Genomic DNA, 18,000 nt, shown 5'->3' with positions numbered 1-18,000 from the left:
CCTACTTGACCTCGTCCTCACCAATCTACCTGTCACAGATGCATCTGTCCATGACAGTATTGGTAGCAGTGACCACCGCACAAACATTGTGGAGACGAAGCCCCGTTTTCACACTGAGGACACCCTCCATCGTGTTCTGTGGCACTACCACCGTGCGAAAGGGATAGATTCAGAACAAATCTAGCAGCTCAAAACTGGGCATCCATAAGGCGCTGTGGACCATCAGCAGCAGCAGAATTGTATTCCACCACAATCTGTAACCTCATGGCCTGGCATATCCCTGACTTTACCATTACTATCAAGCCAGGGCACCATCCCTGGTTCAATAAGGAATGTAGAAGAGCATGCCAGGAGCAGCACCAGGCGTACCTAAAAATGAGGTGCCAACCTGGGGAAGCTGCAACACAGGACTACATGCATGTTAAAAAGCAGAAGCAGCATTCTATAGACAGGGCTAAGCGATCCCACAATCAACAGAGCAGATCAAAGCTCTGCAGTCCTGCCACATCCAGTCTTGAATGGTGGTGGACCATTAAACAACTAACGGGAGGAGGAGGCTCCATGAATATCCCCATCCTCAATGATGGTGGAGCCCAGCACGTGAGTGCAAAAGACAAGGCTGAAGTATTTGCAACCATCTTCAGCCAGAAGTGCCGAGTGGATGATCCATAGCAGCCTCCTCCCGAGGTCTCCACCATCACAGAAGCCAGTCTTCAGCCAATTCGATTCATTCCACGTGATATCAAGAAACGGCTGAGTGCACTGGATACAGTAAAGGCTATGGGCCCCGACAACTTCCCGGCTGTCATACTGAAGACTTGTGCTCTAGAACGAGCCATGCCTCTAGCCAAGCAGTTCCAGTACAGCTACAACACTGGCATCTATCCGACAATGTGGAAAACTGCCCAGGTATGTTCTGTCCACAAAAAGCAGGAAAAATCAAATTCGCTCAAACAGTCTACTCTCAATCATCAGCAAAGTGATGGACGGTGTCATCAACAGTGCTATCAAGTGGCACTTACTCACCACTAACCTGCTCACTGATGCCCAGTTTGGATTCCACCAAGACCACTCGGCTCCTGACCTCATTACAGCCTTGGTCCAAACATGGACAAAGGAGCTGAATTCCAGAGGTGAGGTGAGAGTGACTGCCCTTGACATCAAGGCAGCATTTGACCGAGTGTGGCATCAAGGAGCTCTAGTACAACTGAAGTCAATGGGAATCGAGGGGAAAACTCTCCACTGGCTGGATTCATACTTAGCATAAAGGAAGATGGTTGTGGTGGTTGAAGGTCAATCATCACAGCCCCAGGACATCGCTGCAGGAGTTCCTCAGGACAGTGTCCTAGGCCCAACCATCAGAAATGGGGATGTTCGCTGATGACTGCAGTGTTCAGCGCCATTCACAACTCCTCAGATAATGAAGCAGTCCATGCCCGCATGCAACATGACCTGGACAACGTTCAGGCTTGGGCTGATAAGTGGCAGGTAACATTCGCGCCGCAGAAGCACCAGGCAATGACTGTCTCCAACAAGCGAGAGTCTAACTTCCGCCCCTTCACATTCAACGGCATTACCATCGCCGAATCCCCCACCATCAACATACTGGGGGTCACCATTGACCAGAAATCTAACTGGACCAGCCACATAAATACTGTGGTAACAAGAACAGGTCAGAGGCTAGGTATTCTGCAGGGTGTCTCATCTCCTGACTCCCCAAAGCCTTTCCACCATCTACAAGGCACAAGTCAGGAGTGTGATGGAATACTCTCCACTTGCCTGGACGAGTGCAGCTCCAACAACACTCAAGAAGCTCGACACCATCCAGGACAAAGCAGCCCGCTTGATTGGCACCCCATCCACCACCTTAAACATTCACTCCCTCCACCACCGGCGCACCGTGACTGCAGTGTGTACCATCTACAAGATGCACTGCAGCAACTCACCAAGACTTCTTCGGCAGCACCTCCCAAACCCGCGACCTCTTCCACCTAGAAGGACAAGGGCAGCAGGCGCATGGGAACACCACCACCTCCAAGTTCCCCTCCAAGTCACACACCATCCTGACTTGGAAGTATATCGCCGATCCTTCATCGTCGCTGGGTCAAAATCCTGGAACTCTCTCCCTAACAGCACTGTGGGAGCACCTTCACCACACGGACCGCAGCGGTTCAAGAAGGCAGCTCACCACCACCTTCTCAAGGGCAACTAGGGATGGGCAATAAATGCTGGCCTTGTCAGTGACGCCCAGATCCCATAAACAAATTTTTTTTAATGTTGAACTGTGTAACCAGGACAGTGGAATTAAAGTCTGGTGAAGTTGTGATCAAGCTGTCCAGCCCTCTGGTCAGACTGCACCTTTAGTACTGTGTCGATTCCTGAGACACGAGGGAGATCTTCTAGCACTGTCTAGAATGGCAGTCCACAGTGCAGCCACAAGGCTGATCCCCCGTCTCTATAGGCTTTTGACATCTCTGTATCCACTATAGGGATACATCTTTAAGAGATTGTATAAAATGTACGAATGAGCTAGGCAAGGCGATATAACCTTAACGACAATTAAGATCAATCAGGAACGACCCCTGTCCCGGAACGGTAAACAGCAAGGAAATATTTCAGTTGGGGGGCAGTGGGAGAGGAAGAACCAAGAGTGAGAATGTGCAGGCGGGACTGTTAATCCCTGTTACTGTTTGGTTCATCTCTGCTCTTAAATACACAACTGGCGCGGATTAATAAACCTGACTTGTTTCGAACATTACGCTCCTGATCTTCCGAACTACTGTCTGTCATTTTTTTTGCTTGTACTTTTCCTTAGTAGTTCTTTTAGTGTTGATTTTCTTTCCCGACCTGCAGACTCTTGCTATGTGTCCCATTTTCCCACATTGCCTGCATACTTTGTCCTTAACCCAGCAGTCCTTCTGATCATGGGTTGTTCTGCCGCAGCGATAGCACTTTTCTGCTCCATACGCCATTTCGTTAGCGCTGTATTCTTGTGGTTTCTGTTGTATTTCTGCAGCTCCCCGTGCTGCTGCTTTGTAGGATACTGCCACGCTGAAAGCCTGTTCTAGCGTCAGGTCCTTTTCCGAAAGTAGTCGTTTCTGGGTTCCTTCACTCTGGAGCCCGCAGACAAACGTATCCCTTAAGGTGTCTGCCAATCCTGCTCTGAACTGGCAGTGCTTCGGTAACTTGCGCAGTTCCGTAAGATAGTCAGCATTGCTCTCATCTTTGTGCTGGTTTCTTTTATGGAACGTGAATCTTTCTGCTATCAGCAGCAGTGTAGGGTTTAGGTGTTCCTGTAAGATATTAACAATCGCTTCAAAACTTTTCTCCATTGGTTTAGCTGGGGTAATTAAATTCTGCAATAGGCCGTACGTTCTCACGCCCATCAAATTTAATAATACCAACGCCTTCTTTCCATCGGCCACCTCATTTGCCTTGCAGTACACTTCAATTCTTTCCACATACATGGTCCAGTCTTCTACCTCGTTGTCGAAAGCAGTGATACTGCCACTCTTCGGCATCTTGGGTGGTTTAAAATGGCGCCTCCTGCGCTTTTTCTTCTTCCCCAATGGATTAAATGGCACCTCCCGCGCTTTTCCTTCTTCCCCAATGGAATAAAATGGCGCCTCCTGCGCTTTTCCTTCTTCCCCTTGCTGCCACGCTGCTCCGAGCGTTCTACAGGGTAATGGCGGCGACCCGCGGCTTCGGCGCATCTCACTTTTCCTTCCCCTCGTTTTATTTTCTCTACGCTGCCCGGTTCTTGAGCACCGACCGCGCCCTGTGCGGTCCACCCTCTCTCTCTCTCTCTTTTCCTCCCGACGACGCTGCACGGCCCCTTTGCAGAGCCGCTCGAGCCCGCCGCAGTCCGGAAGGGTCAGCGCACTACCTGCTAGCAGCACGATTTGCTGGAACACCTTGACGGGGGAGCCAAGCCCAGCTCTCCACAGCCTCACCTGCAATTCTCCGAAGTCCGATGGATCCTTGGGCGGTTGCCCGCGGTCGACGCCCGTTGCTCTGACTTCGACCTCCAAGAAGCTTCTTCTCAGGGAAAGATCCCCGTGAGGTGATGCAGTACTGCAGGTGAGTTCGAACCTGCTCATCACCAGTGTAGTGTCCGAGTATTAATAATACATGGACTGCAGGAGAACAATAATAACAGGTATTTACTGAACAGAGGGTACTCTTTTATTTGGACCCAAAAAAAACCAATTCGACTGTAAATAAACAAAAGTTCAACGAAAGCTTAACAAATCAAATTAAAATTTGGTTATCCGTGTTGATGATGCACTCCAGTCCCCGCGGCGCCCACCGGTCGCGGAAATACTCAAGCGCACCGGCGGACACCGCGTGCTCCATCTCCAGGGCCACCCGGGCGCGAACATGGCCGCGGAAGAGATGCAGGCAATCCGGCTGGACGACCCCCTCGACCGCCCGCTGCCTGGACCAATTGATGGCTCTTTTAGCCAGGCCCAGGAGCAGGCCCACAAGGAGGTCCTCCAACCTGTCCGCTCCCCTCCGCACCGGGTGACCGTAGATCAAGAGCGTGGGACTGAAGTGCAACCAAAAATCGAGGAGCAGCCCCTTCAAGTAGTGAAAGAGGGGCTGCAACCTCTCACAATCCATATAAACGTGAAACACGGACTCCTCCAGGCCGCAAAAAATGCAGGCGGCCTGGGAGTCCGTGAACCTACTTAAAACCTTATTGCATGGGACCGCTCCGTGCAACACCCTCCAGGCCAAGTCCCCGATGGAACAAGGGAGGACTCCCGCATAGAGAGCCCTCCATTGGGGACCTCCGCTACCGCCGGTCGGCAAAACGCCACGCCAAGGCGTGTCCGGACGGTAGACGAAGATGGCAAAGTGGAGAGTGTGCAGGAGCAGCCCGTACAGGAAACCCCTCCGCGCGGAATGAAAAGGCACGGAGGGTATTTCCTCGAGACGGCTCAAGTTGTGAGGCGCCGGTTCCCGAGGGGAGTTTCGGGGCCGGGCGCCGATGAGGAATTCCGTCCGAACGGGGGTAAGCTCGGACGGGATCGCCCCACGTGCTTGAGCCGCCTCGATACACCTAGTGGAGTCGGGGCCCAGTGCCGCTTTTACCGATTCGATGGTTTCGACCGCGAGCCGGACGTTGGCCCAGGACAGGCGCCGCGCCAGCTCCTCCGGCGCCATCCAGCCCGCTCCTCCGCCATCGAGCAGGTCCCCGACTCTGGTCACCTTGCCAGCCACAGCCCTACCCTCCGCCAGCCACCCGAACCCGTGTTCGTGGAGGTGCGGATTCCTGAGCAGCGGCTCCCGAAGGAGAGCCGCCGCTCCTGACGGGGGAGAGCTCCGCCTGGAAGCGACGTAGTTCCAAACCCATAGTAGTTCCTGGTAGAAGACAGGCAGCTCCCGCAGGCCGGCACGCCTGCTGCCCACTTTCGCAAACAGGAGCTGCGTGTCGTAATTGAGGCCATGCAGCTGGCGGAAGAAAAACGTCGCCAGCGCACACCATCTCGGAGGATTCTCGACGTACAGGTATCTCTGCAGCGTCTGAAGACGGAAAGTCGCAGCCTGGGTGCGAAGGCACACCAGCGCCTGACCGCCCTCCCTAAGCGGGAGACACAGAACCGCGGCAGAGACCCAGTGCTTCCTTTTGTCCCAGAAGAAGTCGATGAGCTTCTTCTGAATCTTGGCGACAAACGCAGGGGGAGGGATCAAAGTGACCAACCGGTACCACAACATGGCGGCCACCAGCTGGTTTATGACCAGCGCTCGACCCCTGTAGGACAACACTCGGAGCAGTCCTGTCCAGCGTCCTAGGCGAGCGGTGACTTTGGCCTCCAGCTCTTGCCAGTTCGCCGGCCAAGCGTCCTCGGCAGGGCTAAGGTAGACTCCCAAATAGAGGAGGTGCGTGGTGCTCCAGGCGAAAGGCCTGAACTCCTCCGGCAGGGAGTCCACCCGCCACTGACCCACCAGGAGTCCGGAACATTTCTCCCAGTTGATCTTGGCGGAGGATGCGTCCGAGTAAATCTGCTGGCATTCCCGCATCCTCCGCAAGTCAGCGGGATCCGTGACCGTGAGGAGCACGTCATCGGCGTAAGCCGAGAGGACCACCTCCACGCCCGGCCCTTGCAGAGCCAGTCCCGTCAACCTCTTCCGCAAGAGGCGCAGGAAAGGCTCCACGCAAATGGCATATAACTGGCCGGACATGGGGCATCCCTGACGCACCCCCCTCCTGAAGCGAAGGGGCGCCGTCAAGGACCCGTTAACTTTAATCAGACACTCCGCGGCGGCGTACAGAAGTCGGATCCGGGCGACGAAATGCGTCCCGAACCCGAATGCGCGCAGAGTCCCGAAGAGATACTCGTGATCCACCCTGTCGAACGCCTTCTCCTGATCCAGGGAAAGGAAGGCGACCGACAGACCAGCCCTCTGGGAGTGGTGGACCAGGTCCCGGACCAGATGGATGTTATCGTGGATGGTCCGGCCCGGGACCGTGTAGGACTGGTCGGGGTGGATCATGTGGGCCAGCACGGTGCCAAGGCGAGCAGACATGGCCCTGGCAAAGATTTTATAGTCCGTGCTGAGGAGGGAGACCGGGCGCCAGTTCTTAAGGAGGCGGAGATCGCCCTTCTTAGGCAGCAGGACAATGACCGCCCTGCGCCAAGAGAGGGGCATCTCCCCGGTCGCCAAACTTTCCCCCAGGACCCGCGCGTAGTCGCCCCCCAAGACGTCCCAGAACGCCCTGTGGAACTCCACGGTCAGCCCGTCCAGCCCCGGGGACTTTCCCCTAGAGAGCTGGCGGAGGGCGCCGGTCAGCTCCGCCAGACTTAGCGGAGCGTCCAATTTTTCGGCGCCCTCCGGGCCAACCTTCGGCAGGTCCTCCCACAAAACTCTGCGCGCATCCTCGCTGGACGGATCCGGAGAGAACAGAGCCCCGTAATAGGCGCGGGTCTCCGCGCTGATTCCCTCCGGATCCGAGACCAGAGATCCGTCGTCGGCCAGCAGCCCCAAGAGCTGCTTACGGACCCCCCGTCTTTTTTCCAGCGAGTAGAAGAAGGGGGAGCCGCGGTCCAGGTCCCGCAGGAGCTGGATCCGCGACCTCACGTACGCGCCTCGGGACCCGACGAGCTGCAGGTCCTTCAGCGCGCCCTTCTTCTCTTCGTACACCTTCCGCAGGGCCGGGTCCTCGACGACCTGACCGAGACGGGACTCCAGGTCGAGCACCTCCTTCTCCAACCGCCCGACCCGGGCCTCCCGCCTCTTGGTCGACCCCTTCGCGTACTCCTGACAGAAGAGACGGATGTGAGCCTTGCCCACATCCCACCATAGCCTCAAGGAGGGGAAGCCCCCCTGCTTCCTTCTCCAGTCGGCCCAGAATCGACGAAACGAATCCCGGAACCGTGCGTCCTCCAGCAGCAGGTTGTTAAAATGCCAGTACACGGACCCCCCCCGCGCGCGCAGCGGAGCGAGCTCCGCCCACACCAGGTGGTGGTCCGTGCACGGCACCGGCCGCATGGAAGCTGCCGGAACGCAGGAGACGAACGCCCGGGAAATGTAGAGGCGGTCGATTCTGGACCTTCCTCCCCCAGACCTCACGCTAGTGAAGGCGCTGGAGTCGGGGTGGAGATTTCGCCAGACGTCCACCAAGTCGAAGGACCCAACCAGGTCCCTCAACTTCTCCATCGCCGCCGGGCTTCGCGGGGGACCCGAACGGTCCCTCGCCTCGAGGGTGCAGTTAAAATCCCCCCCGAGGATGACGCACTCGCCCACGTCGATGGAGCCCAAGAGAGCGGACACTTCTTCGAAGAAGCGCACTTGCTGCGCACTGGTCTGAGGGGCGTACACGTTCACTAGATGGAGCGGCACGCCCCCCAGGCGAACAGTGACATGGAGCAAGCGGCCCGGCACGTGCTCCTTGACCCCCAAGATCTCCGGCTGAAAATGCGGGGCCAGCAAGATAGCCACCCCGCTGGAATTGTTGGAGAGGTGACTCATGCTGACCCCTCCTTGCCACTCCAGGAGCCACGTGGCTTCGTCTCCCGGAACGGTGTGGGTTTCTTGCAGGAAGCACACCGCATACTTCCCGTCCCGAAGGACCGAGAAGTTATTGAATCTGCGGCGCGCCTCCCTGCTGCCGTTGATGTTGAGGCTGGCTATGGTTATCTTCATGTCAGAAGCATAGTGCAACCTCTACCTACACCTAACGGGGCGAGGAAGCGCAGCCGCTGGTCCGCCGCCACTTCCTCAGCAGCCCAGTGAGAAACGTTGTGAGCCGACGCAGCTCGAGCGGGTTCACACCCTCGTCCGCGCCCAAGATCTTAACGGCGGCGCGGACGGAATCGATGAGCAGCGCCAGCTCCGACCACCTGTCGAGGGCCAGCCGGACCTTATTGCGCTGACCCAGGCACGTGGCCATAAAATCCCGGAGTTCCCTTACGGAAATGAGGGGAGACTTGGCAAGGGGCACGAGGTCATCCATCGCCACGTCGGCGCTGGAGTCCGAATCGTCCTCCGTGCCCATCACCGAGTCCCCATCCTCCTCCAGGGGGTCGTCACCAGCGGCCGACCCGTCCGCCGCGCAGTGCGAAGCGAACGACTCGGCCGCGCCAGCCAGCCCCGCCTCCGCCCGGATCCCACCCCCAGGATCGGCGGCAGAGGATTTCTCCCTGGGCTCCTCTAGGGGTGCCGGGCCAGAAGACGGCGGCGGTTCAGAGCTCCCCTCCGCCTCAGACGCCGGAACGACCGGAGAAACCGGGGAGAGAACAATTTCCAGCTCCTCCAGTACGACCGGCACCAGAGACGCAGCCAGGGGGCCATCCTCCTCCCCGCCACCAACCTCCGACCCAGCGGACGGGGGGTTTTGAATTAAAAGCTCTACCAGGACGAGCATCCCCTGGGAGACGTCCGGGTCGCATTGGGCGAGCTCATTGTCCTCGAGCTCGCCCGACCCAGCCCCCAGGCTGCCCGACCCGGCGAGTGGTAACGACACCGATAAAAGGTCAACTTCAATTACTGCCGCGGGTTGTTCTGCAACCCCCCCCACGGGCAGGGTCTCATCCCCATCCCCGGGAGGCACGTGCTGGACAGACACATCTGCCTCAGCCTCCCGAGGGACAGGCGACCCCTGCCGATCGCTGGTGATGACGACAGCGCTGGGGGGGCGGGGGGGCGCAGTACCCGCGGCGGGCGACGACTCCCCCTGCTCGGAGGGACCTTCCTCCTCCCGGTCCTCCTCCTCATCCAGGGGGTCGCGCCTTCTTTTTAGCACGGAGGGAGCGAGGGAGACCTCCATGTCTGCAAAGGCCTCCTCCTCGACTCCCTCCGGCAGAGCAGGTTTGTCGGGTTCCTCGGGCCCGAGCCCGGCCGCAGGTATTGGCATTACCGCTGCGGCGGTTGCGGCCACAGGCTCGGGCACGGGGCCCCTCCCGCTCACATCTGCCCTGATCAACTCCGCGAGGAGCGCGGGTGTAAGGGGCTCAAGGGGCAAGGGCTCACCATCCACGGGGGGGCCTGCCCCAAGGTGCTTCTTTTTTCCCCGCGCCTTCTTTCCGGCCGGACACGCTCCCTCCCCCCCGCCGGAGGCCTTGGTGGCATCGGCCCCCGACGTCAACCGCGCATCAGACGTACTTGACGCGCGGGCAGATCCGGGGGGAAGGGCGGCGGCAGCGGCGCCAGCCTCGGCCGCACGAGATGATCCGGTGGCCTTGGAGGCAGGGCAGTTCCTCCTGATGTGCCCCACCTCCCTGCAGGCATGGCACCTCACACCGTCCGACGTCCAAAAGGCGCGGTAGGCGGTCCCCTCGTGGAGGACGACGAACGCCCCTTCAGTGTCCTCCTCCCGCGCCAGCTGGATAAACAGCTGGCGCCGGAAGGAGAAGACGTGGCGAAGGCTGGCCTCCCGGAAGCCGAGCGGGATGGGCGTGATCCCCGACCTCACCTCCCCAAGTTGTCGCAAATGGGGAAGGAGGAGCTCACCAGGAACATAGGGCGGGACGTTGGAAATAATGATCCTCTGCGCGGTGGCCTCGAGAGGATCCACCGGCAGGAAGGTCCCGCCCACGGTGAGCCCCTTGGCGACAGCCAGGGACACCGCCCGCTCCGACCCCAGGAAGAACACAGCCTTCCCATACATTTTCGAGGCCGCGACGATGGCTGAGGGGCCGACAACCCCAGCCATGGCCTTGACGCAGGCCTCGATGGTCATAGTGGGGTGAGTGTAGCTCTTCACCCCAAGCTTTTTCGTTATTAATCGAAAAGGTGACGGGGCAGCAGGAACAGCGGGAGCAGCTGTGGCTGTGGCTACCACTCTCGCATAGGTCCCGGCTGGCCCCGCCACCGGCGAAGATGCAGTCGCCATTCTGGGGTGCTTTTTTTTAAGGGCTACACTCACCCCAAGTCACAGGCCTGAAGGTGTTAATGGCCTCGGTGTATATATATATATATTTTTTTGTCCTCTATTGAGCAGAGGGAGCTGATTAAAATGAGGACACACCTCTCTCCTTATTGATTTAAATTGGGAGAGTGGCCTCTCCCCTCTGCTCAATTGGCAATTAATAAAATAGATGAAACTAAGGTGCCTTAGAACGACAGGCAGAGAGAGACAAAGAGAGAGAGAGAGAGGTGGGGGGGGGTGGGAAGGAGGGAGGCCGCAAAGGGCAGTGTTGCCACTCAGGATGGTGGGTGGGTGTAGGCAGGGTTGCACTCTCCGATGGAAAAAGTCTTTGGTGATGGTGGTCTTCTGGCAGGGGGAGAAGACGTCTTCACCTGGAAAAGCTGGAGAAGCCCAGGCTTAGTCCTGCAACAGGTCTTAACGATGTAATTAAATTAAATTAAAGACTTCACCTTGGGCAGCTCCAAGCTCTCCCAGGGCAGGCAATAGAAGGGATGCTAATTAGTGGTGTGTGTGGCCTAGCTTTTAACAAGAGCACACACACACACACACTACACCCCTTGATGATCCGGCCTTGCTTCTTCTTTTCTCCCCCCACCTAAAATACAAAGTCTTGGGAGAGTGCCCCAAATAACACCCACCTGTAGATGTTCCGGATGAAGTTTCCTTCCCTCCTTTCAAGCAGTTGGTTTCTCTCCCCTCTCTCCCTCTCCTGAAGTGGAGGCCAAATTGGGGAGGCAGTGATAGAAAGGCCTCTCCCCTGGTTGATGTTGATGTAGGCCTCCTTTCTCCTTCTCCTCCTCTGTCCTCTCTCTCCAGGCACCTCAGTTGATGTAATGATGGTGGAGTTGGTGGTGGTGGTCCAACGTTCTCCTCCTCTTCCTGGTCAGGGGACCACCACTTTAATCCACTCTCCAAAGTCTGGCTGCTCCCTCTGCTCGTGCTTGCAGCTGAACAGAGGGTAACTTAAGACTGAAGTACAGAAGCCTGCTATGGCTTTATATACAGGTGTGGTCACTGCCGGTACTGCAGTATAAAATCAGTTCTCTCTTAAAGGTACATACACAACAGAACCAGCATAAAGACGAAAGTAATGCTGAGTATTTAACGGAACTGTGCAAGCTATCGAAACACTGCCAGTTTGGAACGGGACTAGCAGATACTTTAAGGGACAAGTTTGTGTGTGGGCTTCAAAGTGAAGGAACCCAGAAACGGCATCTATCAGAAAAGGATCTTACGCTGGACAAGGCTTTCAGCATGGCAGTATCACACGAAGCATCCGCACGGGGCGCTGCAGAGATACAACGGAGACCGCAAGAATATGGCACAAATGAAATCTCATATGGAGCAGTGAAGTGTTATCGCTGCGGCAGAACAACACACGACCATAAGGATTGTTGTTCAAGGACCAAGTGTGCAGACAGTGTGGAAAAGTAGGACACATAGCAAGAGTCTGCAGGTCGGGAAAGAAAACCAGCAGCAAGAAATCTCCACAGGAGAAGTACAAAAAGGTACATAAGGTGACGGAGAGTAGTTCAGACGAACAGAAAAGTGATACAGACTCCGGAAGCAAGGAGCTGGGTTGTCTGAAACTACATAATGTAATCAAAATGGAGGATCACCAAACTATCTGGGTCACGCTCAAGATAGACGGAGTCCAAGTGAAAATGGAATTGGATACAGGATCAGCCCTAACAGTCATAAACCAAAGGGACTACAAGCGGATATTCTCACATATACCCTTGAGAGATACAGAGATTGTCTTGAATCTTCACGGGGCAAAAAGTCTACCCCAAAGGAAAAATAAGGGTGAACGTGATATACAACGGCAAGGAAACACCAAAAATGGACCTATATGTATTGCCAGATGGAGGACCACCACTACTAGGACGTGAATGGATCCGGAAGATACAGTTAGATTGGCATTCCATACAAGCACTGACGGTAGATGCCAAAAAGGATGACGACGTCACACCTGGACGACTGTCAAAAATGCTAACTGACGCACAAGAAGTGTTCCAGGAGAGACTCGAAACACTAAAAGGCATAACAGCGACGATCAAAATAGAGGAAAATGCAAGCCAAAAGTTTTATTTAAGGCCAGACCGGTGCCTTATGCGATCCGCCCAGCCATCGAAGCAGAGCTGGAAGGGTTGGAACGTTCTGGAGTACTGTCCAAAGTGGACTGGAGCGAGTGGGCTACACCCATCATTCCTGTAATGAAGAGGTCGTTGAGTAATACGCCTGGGGAACCAAAGAAGGTTTGCATCTGTGGGGACTTTAAGGTGACAGTGAACTCAGTCCTTCACACGGTACAATATCCGCTTCTGCGGATTGAAGATATTTTCGTCTCGCTATCTGGAGGAAAATGCTTCACTAAGATTGATCTGGCCTAGGCGTACCTGCAAATGGAGGTAGAAGAAGCCTCGAAACAGTACCTCACGATCAACACTCACAAAGGTCTCTACCAATACAACCGGCTGGTGTTCGGGGTAGCATCAGCTCCGGCTATTTGGCAAAGGGCAATGGATCAAGTCCTGCAAGGGATTCCAGGGACCCAGTGTTATTTGGATGACATCCTGGTCACGGGCAAAAATGACAGTGATCACCTCGCCAACCTGGAGCAGGTGCTCACTAGATTGAAGGAATATGGGCTCCGAGCTAATCGCCACAAATGTGAGTTTTTCCAGAAGCAGATCTCGTATTGTGGCCACGTTATTGATGAAGAGGGGTTACATAAGTCCCCTGAAAAGATTGAGGCAGTAGTCAAGGCTCCAGCATCGGAAAATGTGTCACAACTGAGGTCGTTCCTCGGGCTGGTCAACTACTACCATAAGTTCTTGCTGAATTTGTCTACAGTACTACACCCAGTGAACACCCTACTGCAAACGGGGGTACCATGGAAGTGGAATGACGAATGTAAATGAGCTTTCCAGAAGTGCAAAGAATTGATCACATCAAAAGAGGTGTTGGCTCATTTCAACCCAGCACTATCAATTCGGTTGGCGTGTGATGCATCACCCTATGGTATTGGTGCGGTGCTGTCGCACAAATTCCTGGACGGCTTGGAGAGGCCAGTAGCCTTTGCGTCTCGGTCACTAACCTCAGCCGAGCGTAACTACGCTCAGATTGACAGGGAGGTCCTCAGCCTAGTGTGGGGAGTAAAAAAGTTCAACCACTGATGTAAGAAAAAGGAGACTTACCATCAAGTAACTTTAAAGTAAGCTTTAAGTAACTTATAAACACACTATATACACAAGAGAGGTCTTTACCATGCCTCTGGTAGAAGCCTCTTACAATACTGAACAGACCAGTATTTATACCAGTCCAACAGGAAGTGACATATGACAGGAAGTGAGGTATGTACACAGTTCATAGTTCATAGTTCACAGGAAGTGATGACATAACTTCCCGGATGTTATCATTTTTATCACATTCTTCCCTCCTGCAGGATTAGGAGGCTGTGGTCTACCTTTTGGTCCGCAGCCGCCGAACAAGGAAGAGTCGCACCCGTTTGGATTCCCGTCGTAGAGGGTCGCTGGTCCGCTTACATGCGGTTGGCCATTGGTCAGAGTCTGTGTGGCCTGGATTGCCCTGTGAAGGGTCGGGGAGATCATGGCTTCGAGTACGAGCCCCAATAGGTTCAAAGTCGGACTGCCTCTGTTCAGAGGGAGGTGCAGAGCTGGTCTGTGGCGGATCAGTACTTTCATGCGCGGTACTGGGAGGGTCGCAACCTTGAGCACGGGGTTCTACCGGCACCAAGCTAGTTGGTGTCCGATCAGGATCCTGGAGAGGGGTACCCGATAGGTCCCAAGAGTTTCCTGGTGAAATGCCATCACCCGATGTCCCACTAGGTCCTGGTGGGCAGGGAGCCAGATCCCGTAATGATACGGTAGATTCTCGGCCGTCGGAATATCGTATGTTTGCATAGGTGGGGTTGGCATCGGTTAGTTCGACCTCGTCTACAAGAGGGTCATTTTTAGACGTCCGAACGTATCTTCGGAGTAATACAGGTCCAGGAGTAGTTAGCCATGACGGGAGTGATGTCCCATGAGATGAGCGACGCTGGAATCCAAAGAACCGCTCATGAGGTGTAGTATTTGTGGCTGTAGAAAGCAGGGACCGTATAGAGTGCAATGCATCCGGAAGCACTGTTTCCCATTGCTGGTCTGGTAGGCCCCGAGATCTTAAAGCGAGACGTACGGAATTCCAGATGATACCGTTATACCTCTCTACCTGCCCATTTCCGATGGGATGGTATGGTGTTGTTTTGCTTGTAGCAATTCCCCGTTCTGAGAGGTAGTCCTTGAGTTCCCTTGACATAAAGGATAGACCCCGATCTGAGTGAATATAAGCCGGCATGCCACAGAGAGAAAATACCTGCTCAAGGCAGCAGATTACTGTGGACGCCAGCATATTGGAGCAGGGGAAGGCAAACGGAAAACGTGAATATTCGTCGATCATGGTGAGCAAATATGCGTTCCGAGTTGAAGAGGGCACTGGGCCCTTAAAATCGATGCTAAGTCGTTGCATCGGTTGGGTTGCATGTATGAGTATACCATCTGAGGGGCGGAAGAACTGAGGTTTTAATTCCGCACAAAGCCGGCATTCTGAGCATATTTTCTTTACATCTCCAGTGGAAAAAGGGAGATTCCGTGATCGTACGAAATGTAGCATGCGCGTAACGCCAGGATGACACAAACCATTGTGGACATCCATGAGAGTGGAGAATGACATAGTGGAGCAGAATGCCCGTGTGAGGGTGTCCGGGGCCACATTCTCCTTGCCAGGCCGATAGAGAATGGTATAACCAAAAGAGGCCAGTTCCATCCTCCAAAGTTGTATTTTATTATTCTTAATTTTGGTTCGTTTTCGATTATCGAGCATGAAGGCGACTGATCGTTGGTCCGTGATCAATGTAAAGTGCTGGCGAGCTAGAAAATGGTTCCACTTCCGTACTGCCTCTATGATGGCTGTGGCTTCTTTCTCAACCGGAGGATAATGTAGCTCGGCACCTTGTAAGGTCCTGGACATAAATGCTACAGGACGACCTTCCTGATTCAGAGTAGCCGAGATCGCCACCTCCGAGGCATCACATTCAACCACGAAAGGGAGATTCTCATCAATGGAGTGAAGAGCCGCTTTCTCCAACTGTTTTTTGAGAAGGTTAAAGGCTGCAACAGCCGCTGTTCCCAGTGGAAATGATCTAGCATGCAGCAAGGGTTGGATTTCGTCCGAAAAATGAGGAATCCATTTAGCGTAGTATGCAAACAGACCGAGAGCCCGACGTAAAGAAGCCGGATTCTTAGGTGACGGGAGCTCTTGGAGCGGGCGAAGTCTTTCTGGGTCTGGCTTAATGATACCATTGCCTACGCAGTAGCCAAGGATGTTGATGGTCGGTTGCGACTCAACAGATTTGGATTCATTCAGGGTCAAATTACGGCGATGGAGGGCATCCCGAAATTTTTGGAGGTTGGAGTCGTGTTCCTGTTGATCGTGACCTGCAATGGTAATGTTATCAAGATAGGGAAAAGTGTCCCTTAGGTTTTCCTGCTTAACCAGGCCATCCATTGCCCGTTGAAAGACAGCCACTCCATTAGTAACCCCGAATGGGAGGCGACGAAATTGGTACAGCCGTCCATTAGCCTCAAAGGCTGTGTACTGCTTATCTGAGACCTTCAAGGGTAACTGATGATAGGCACTTTTTAAATCGTAAGTTGAGAACACTTTGTATTCGGCCAGTTTATTAACCATATCATCAATGCGTGGCAATGGGTAGGCATCCAAGTCGGTATATTGATTGATGGTTTGCGAATAATCGATGCATAGTCGCTGTTTGTGAGGTTTTAGAGGGTTCTTGACAATGACGACTTGAGCCCGCCAGGGTGACGAACATGGTTCAATGATATCCTCTGCTAGAAGTCGAGAGATTTCAGCCGCAATAAAAGATTGGTCTTCCTGATTAAAGCGCCGCGATTTCGTTATTATCGGTTGGCATTGAGGCGGAATACTGGCAAATAATGAGGGTTCATCAAGTGAAGCTGCTGATAATGCACAAAATGGTAATTTAGATGGTATATTAGAAATAGTAAGTCCGGGTTTGGATCCACCAAACTCAATGGTGAGTTTCTTATGCTGTTTTTGGAAGTCCAGCCCTAAGAGGAGATCACTACATAAGTCTTTGAGCACCGAAAGTCAGGTGGAGGGATACATACGACCATGAAGTGTCATATCAACAACACAAAAGCCGGAGATTCTGGTATTAAGTGATGACTGGGCCATCGCAATTGCCTGGTCCGATGGGAAGACATGTAGTTTCAATTTCGCAACAATCTGTTCCTTAATGAAACTATCAGTACTTCCTGAGTCAATTAAGGCATCTAAGGTATGCCCTTTAATTGAAATTTTTGTGGCTGCCTGAGACAGGTTCTGTGGGCAAGCAGCTGTAATTGGTGTCGTTGCACAGAGAGTGGCTAAAACTCTCGGTGTGCTTCTTCGGGAGAGAGCTCGAGAGGAAGCTTGATAGGTCCTAGCTGGAGCATCTTGATAGGCCCTAATTGGGGCAGTTCGGTAGGCCTTAGCTGGATTGGCCCTCGTAGAGGCCCTTGATAGGCAAACTTTAGCAAAGTGTCCTTTTTTCCCGCAATAACTGCAGATTGCATTGCGAGCAGGGCAGGTTTTCCTAGGGTGAAAAGCATCTCCACAAAAGAAGCATTCCTTCCTAGATTGCCAAGAGGCTGCTAAAGTGGGGTCGTCCTCCTCTTCTTCATCAGAATTATCAGAATTAGATTCCCCCATGATAGGGTTCACCTGAGACCGCTTGAATTGTCTGGTTGCAGCTACAGCAGCAGATCGAGATCTGGGCAGCTGATAGAGGTCTGCATTTCTCTTTGCCAAATCCAGTGAACAAGCTAGGTCAAAAGCTTTTTGTAGCTCAAGTGTTTTACTTTCTAGTAGACGCTGGCGTATAAATGGAGAGGCAATCCCGCAGATGAAAGCATCACGAATCATTTCTTGGTGGTACAGCTCAGCTGAGGCTGCCTGAAAGTTACAATCTACGCTGAGCCTGCGAAGTTCTTGCAGGAATTCGTCAATTGATTCCCCTGGCCCTTGTCGGGCTGTGGCCAGTAGATGTCTAGCATAGACCTCATTTGGGGTCTTCGCATACAGTTTCTTAAGTGCCCGAATCACCTCTTCGTAACTATCCCAGTCATCAACATATTCGAACACTTTTGGGGTCACATAATTGACAAGTATCTTCAATTTAGCAGGAGCATCCGCTTTACATTCATCCAGAAAATTCTCAAAAGTACGATACCAATGCTTCCATACCCTGCCAGCTGCTGGTGTATTCGGGTCCAAGTCCAGACGAATAGGTCTAAGGATTTTCTCCATGATGGGTGGTTCCCTGGATCCTTAACTTCCGAGTTTGTCTGAAGGTCTAGTATTTGTCAGTGTAAATACTAAGTTACTTAAATTGATGTAAGAAAAAGGAGACTTACCATCAAGTAACTTTAAAGTAAGCTTTAAGTAACTTATAAACACACTATATACACAAGAGAGGTCTTTACCATGCCTCTGGTAGAAGCCTCTTACAATACTGAACAGACCAGTATTTATACCAGTCC

The sequence above is a fragment of the Somniosus microcephalus genome, chromosome 30, assembly GCF_052327205.1.
Source record: "Somniosus microcephalus isolate GS21.2 chromosome 30, FLI_Smic_1.0, whole genome shotgun sequence".
NCBI classification, from domain to species: domain Eukaryota; kingdom Metazoa; phylum Chordata; class Chondrichthyes; order Squaliformes; family Somniosidae; genus Somniosus; species Somniosus microcephalus.
Note: the sequence above shows the minus strand (reverse complement) of the source record.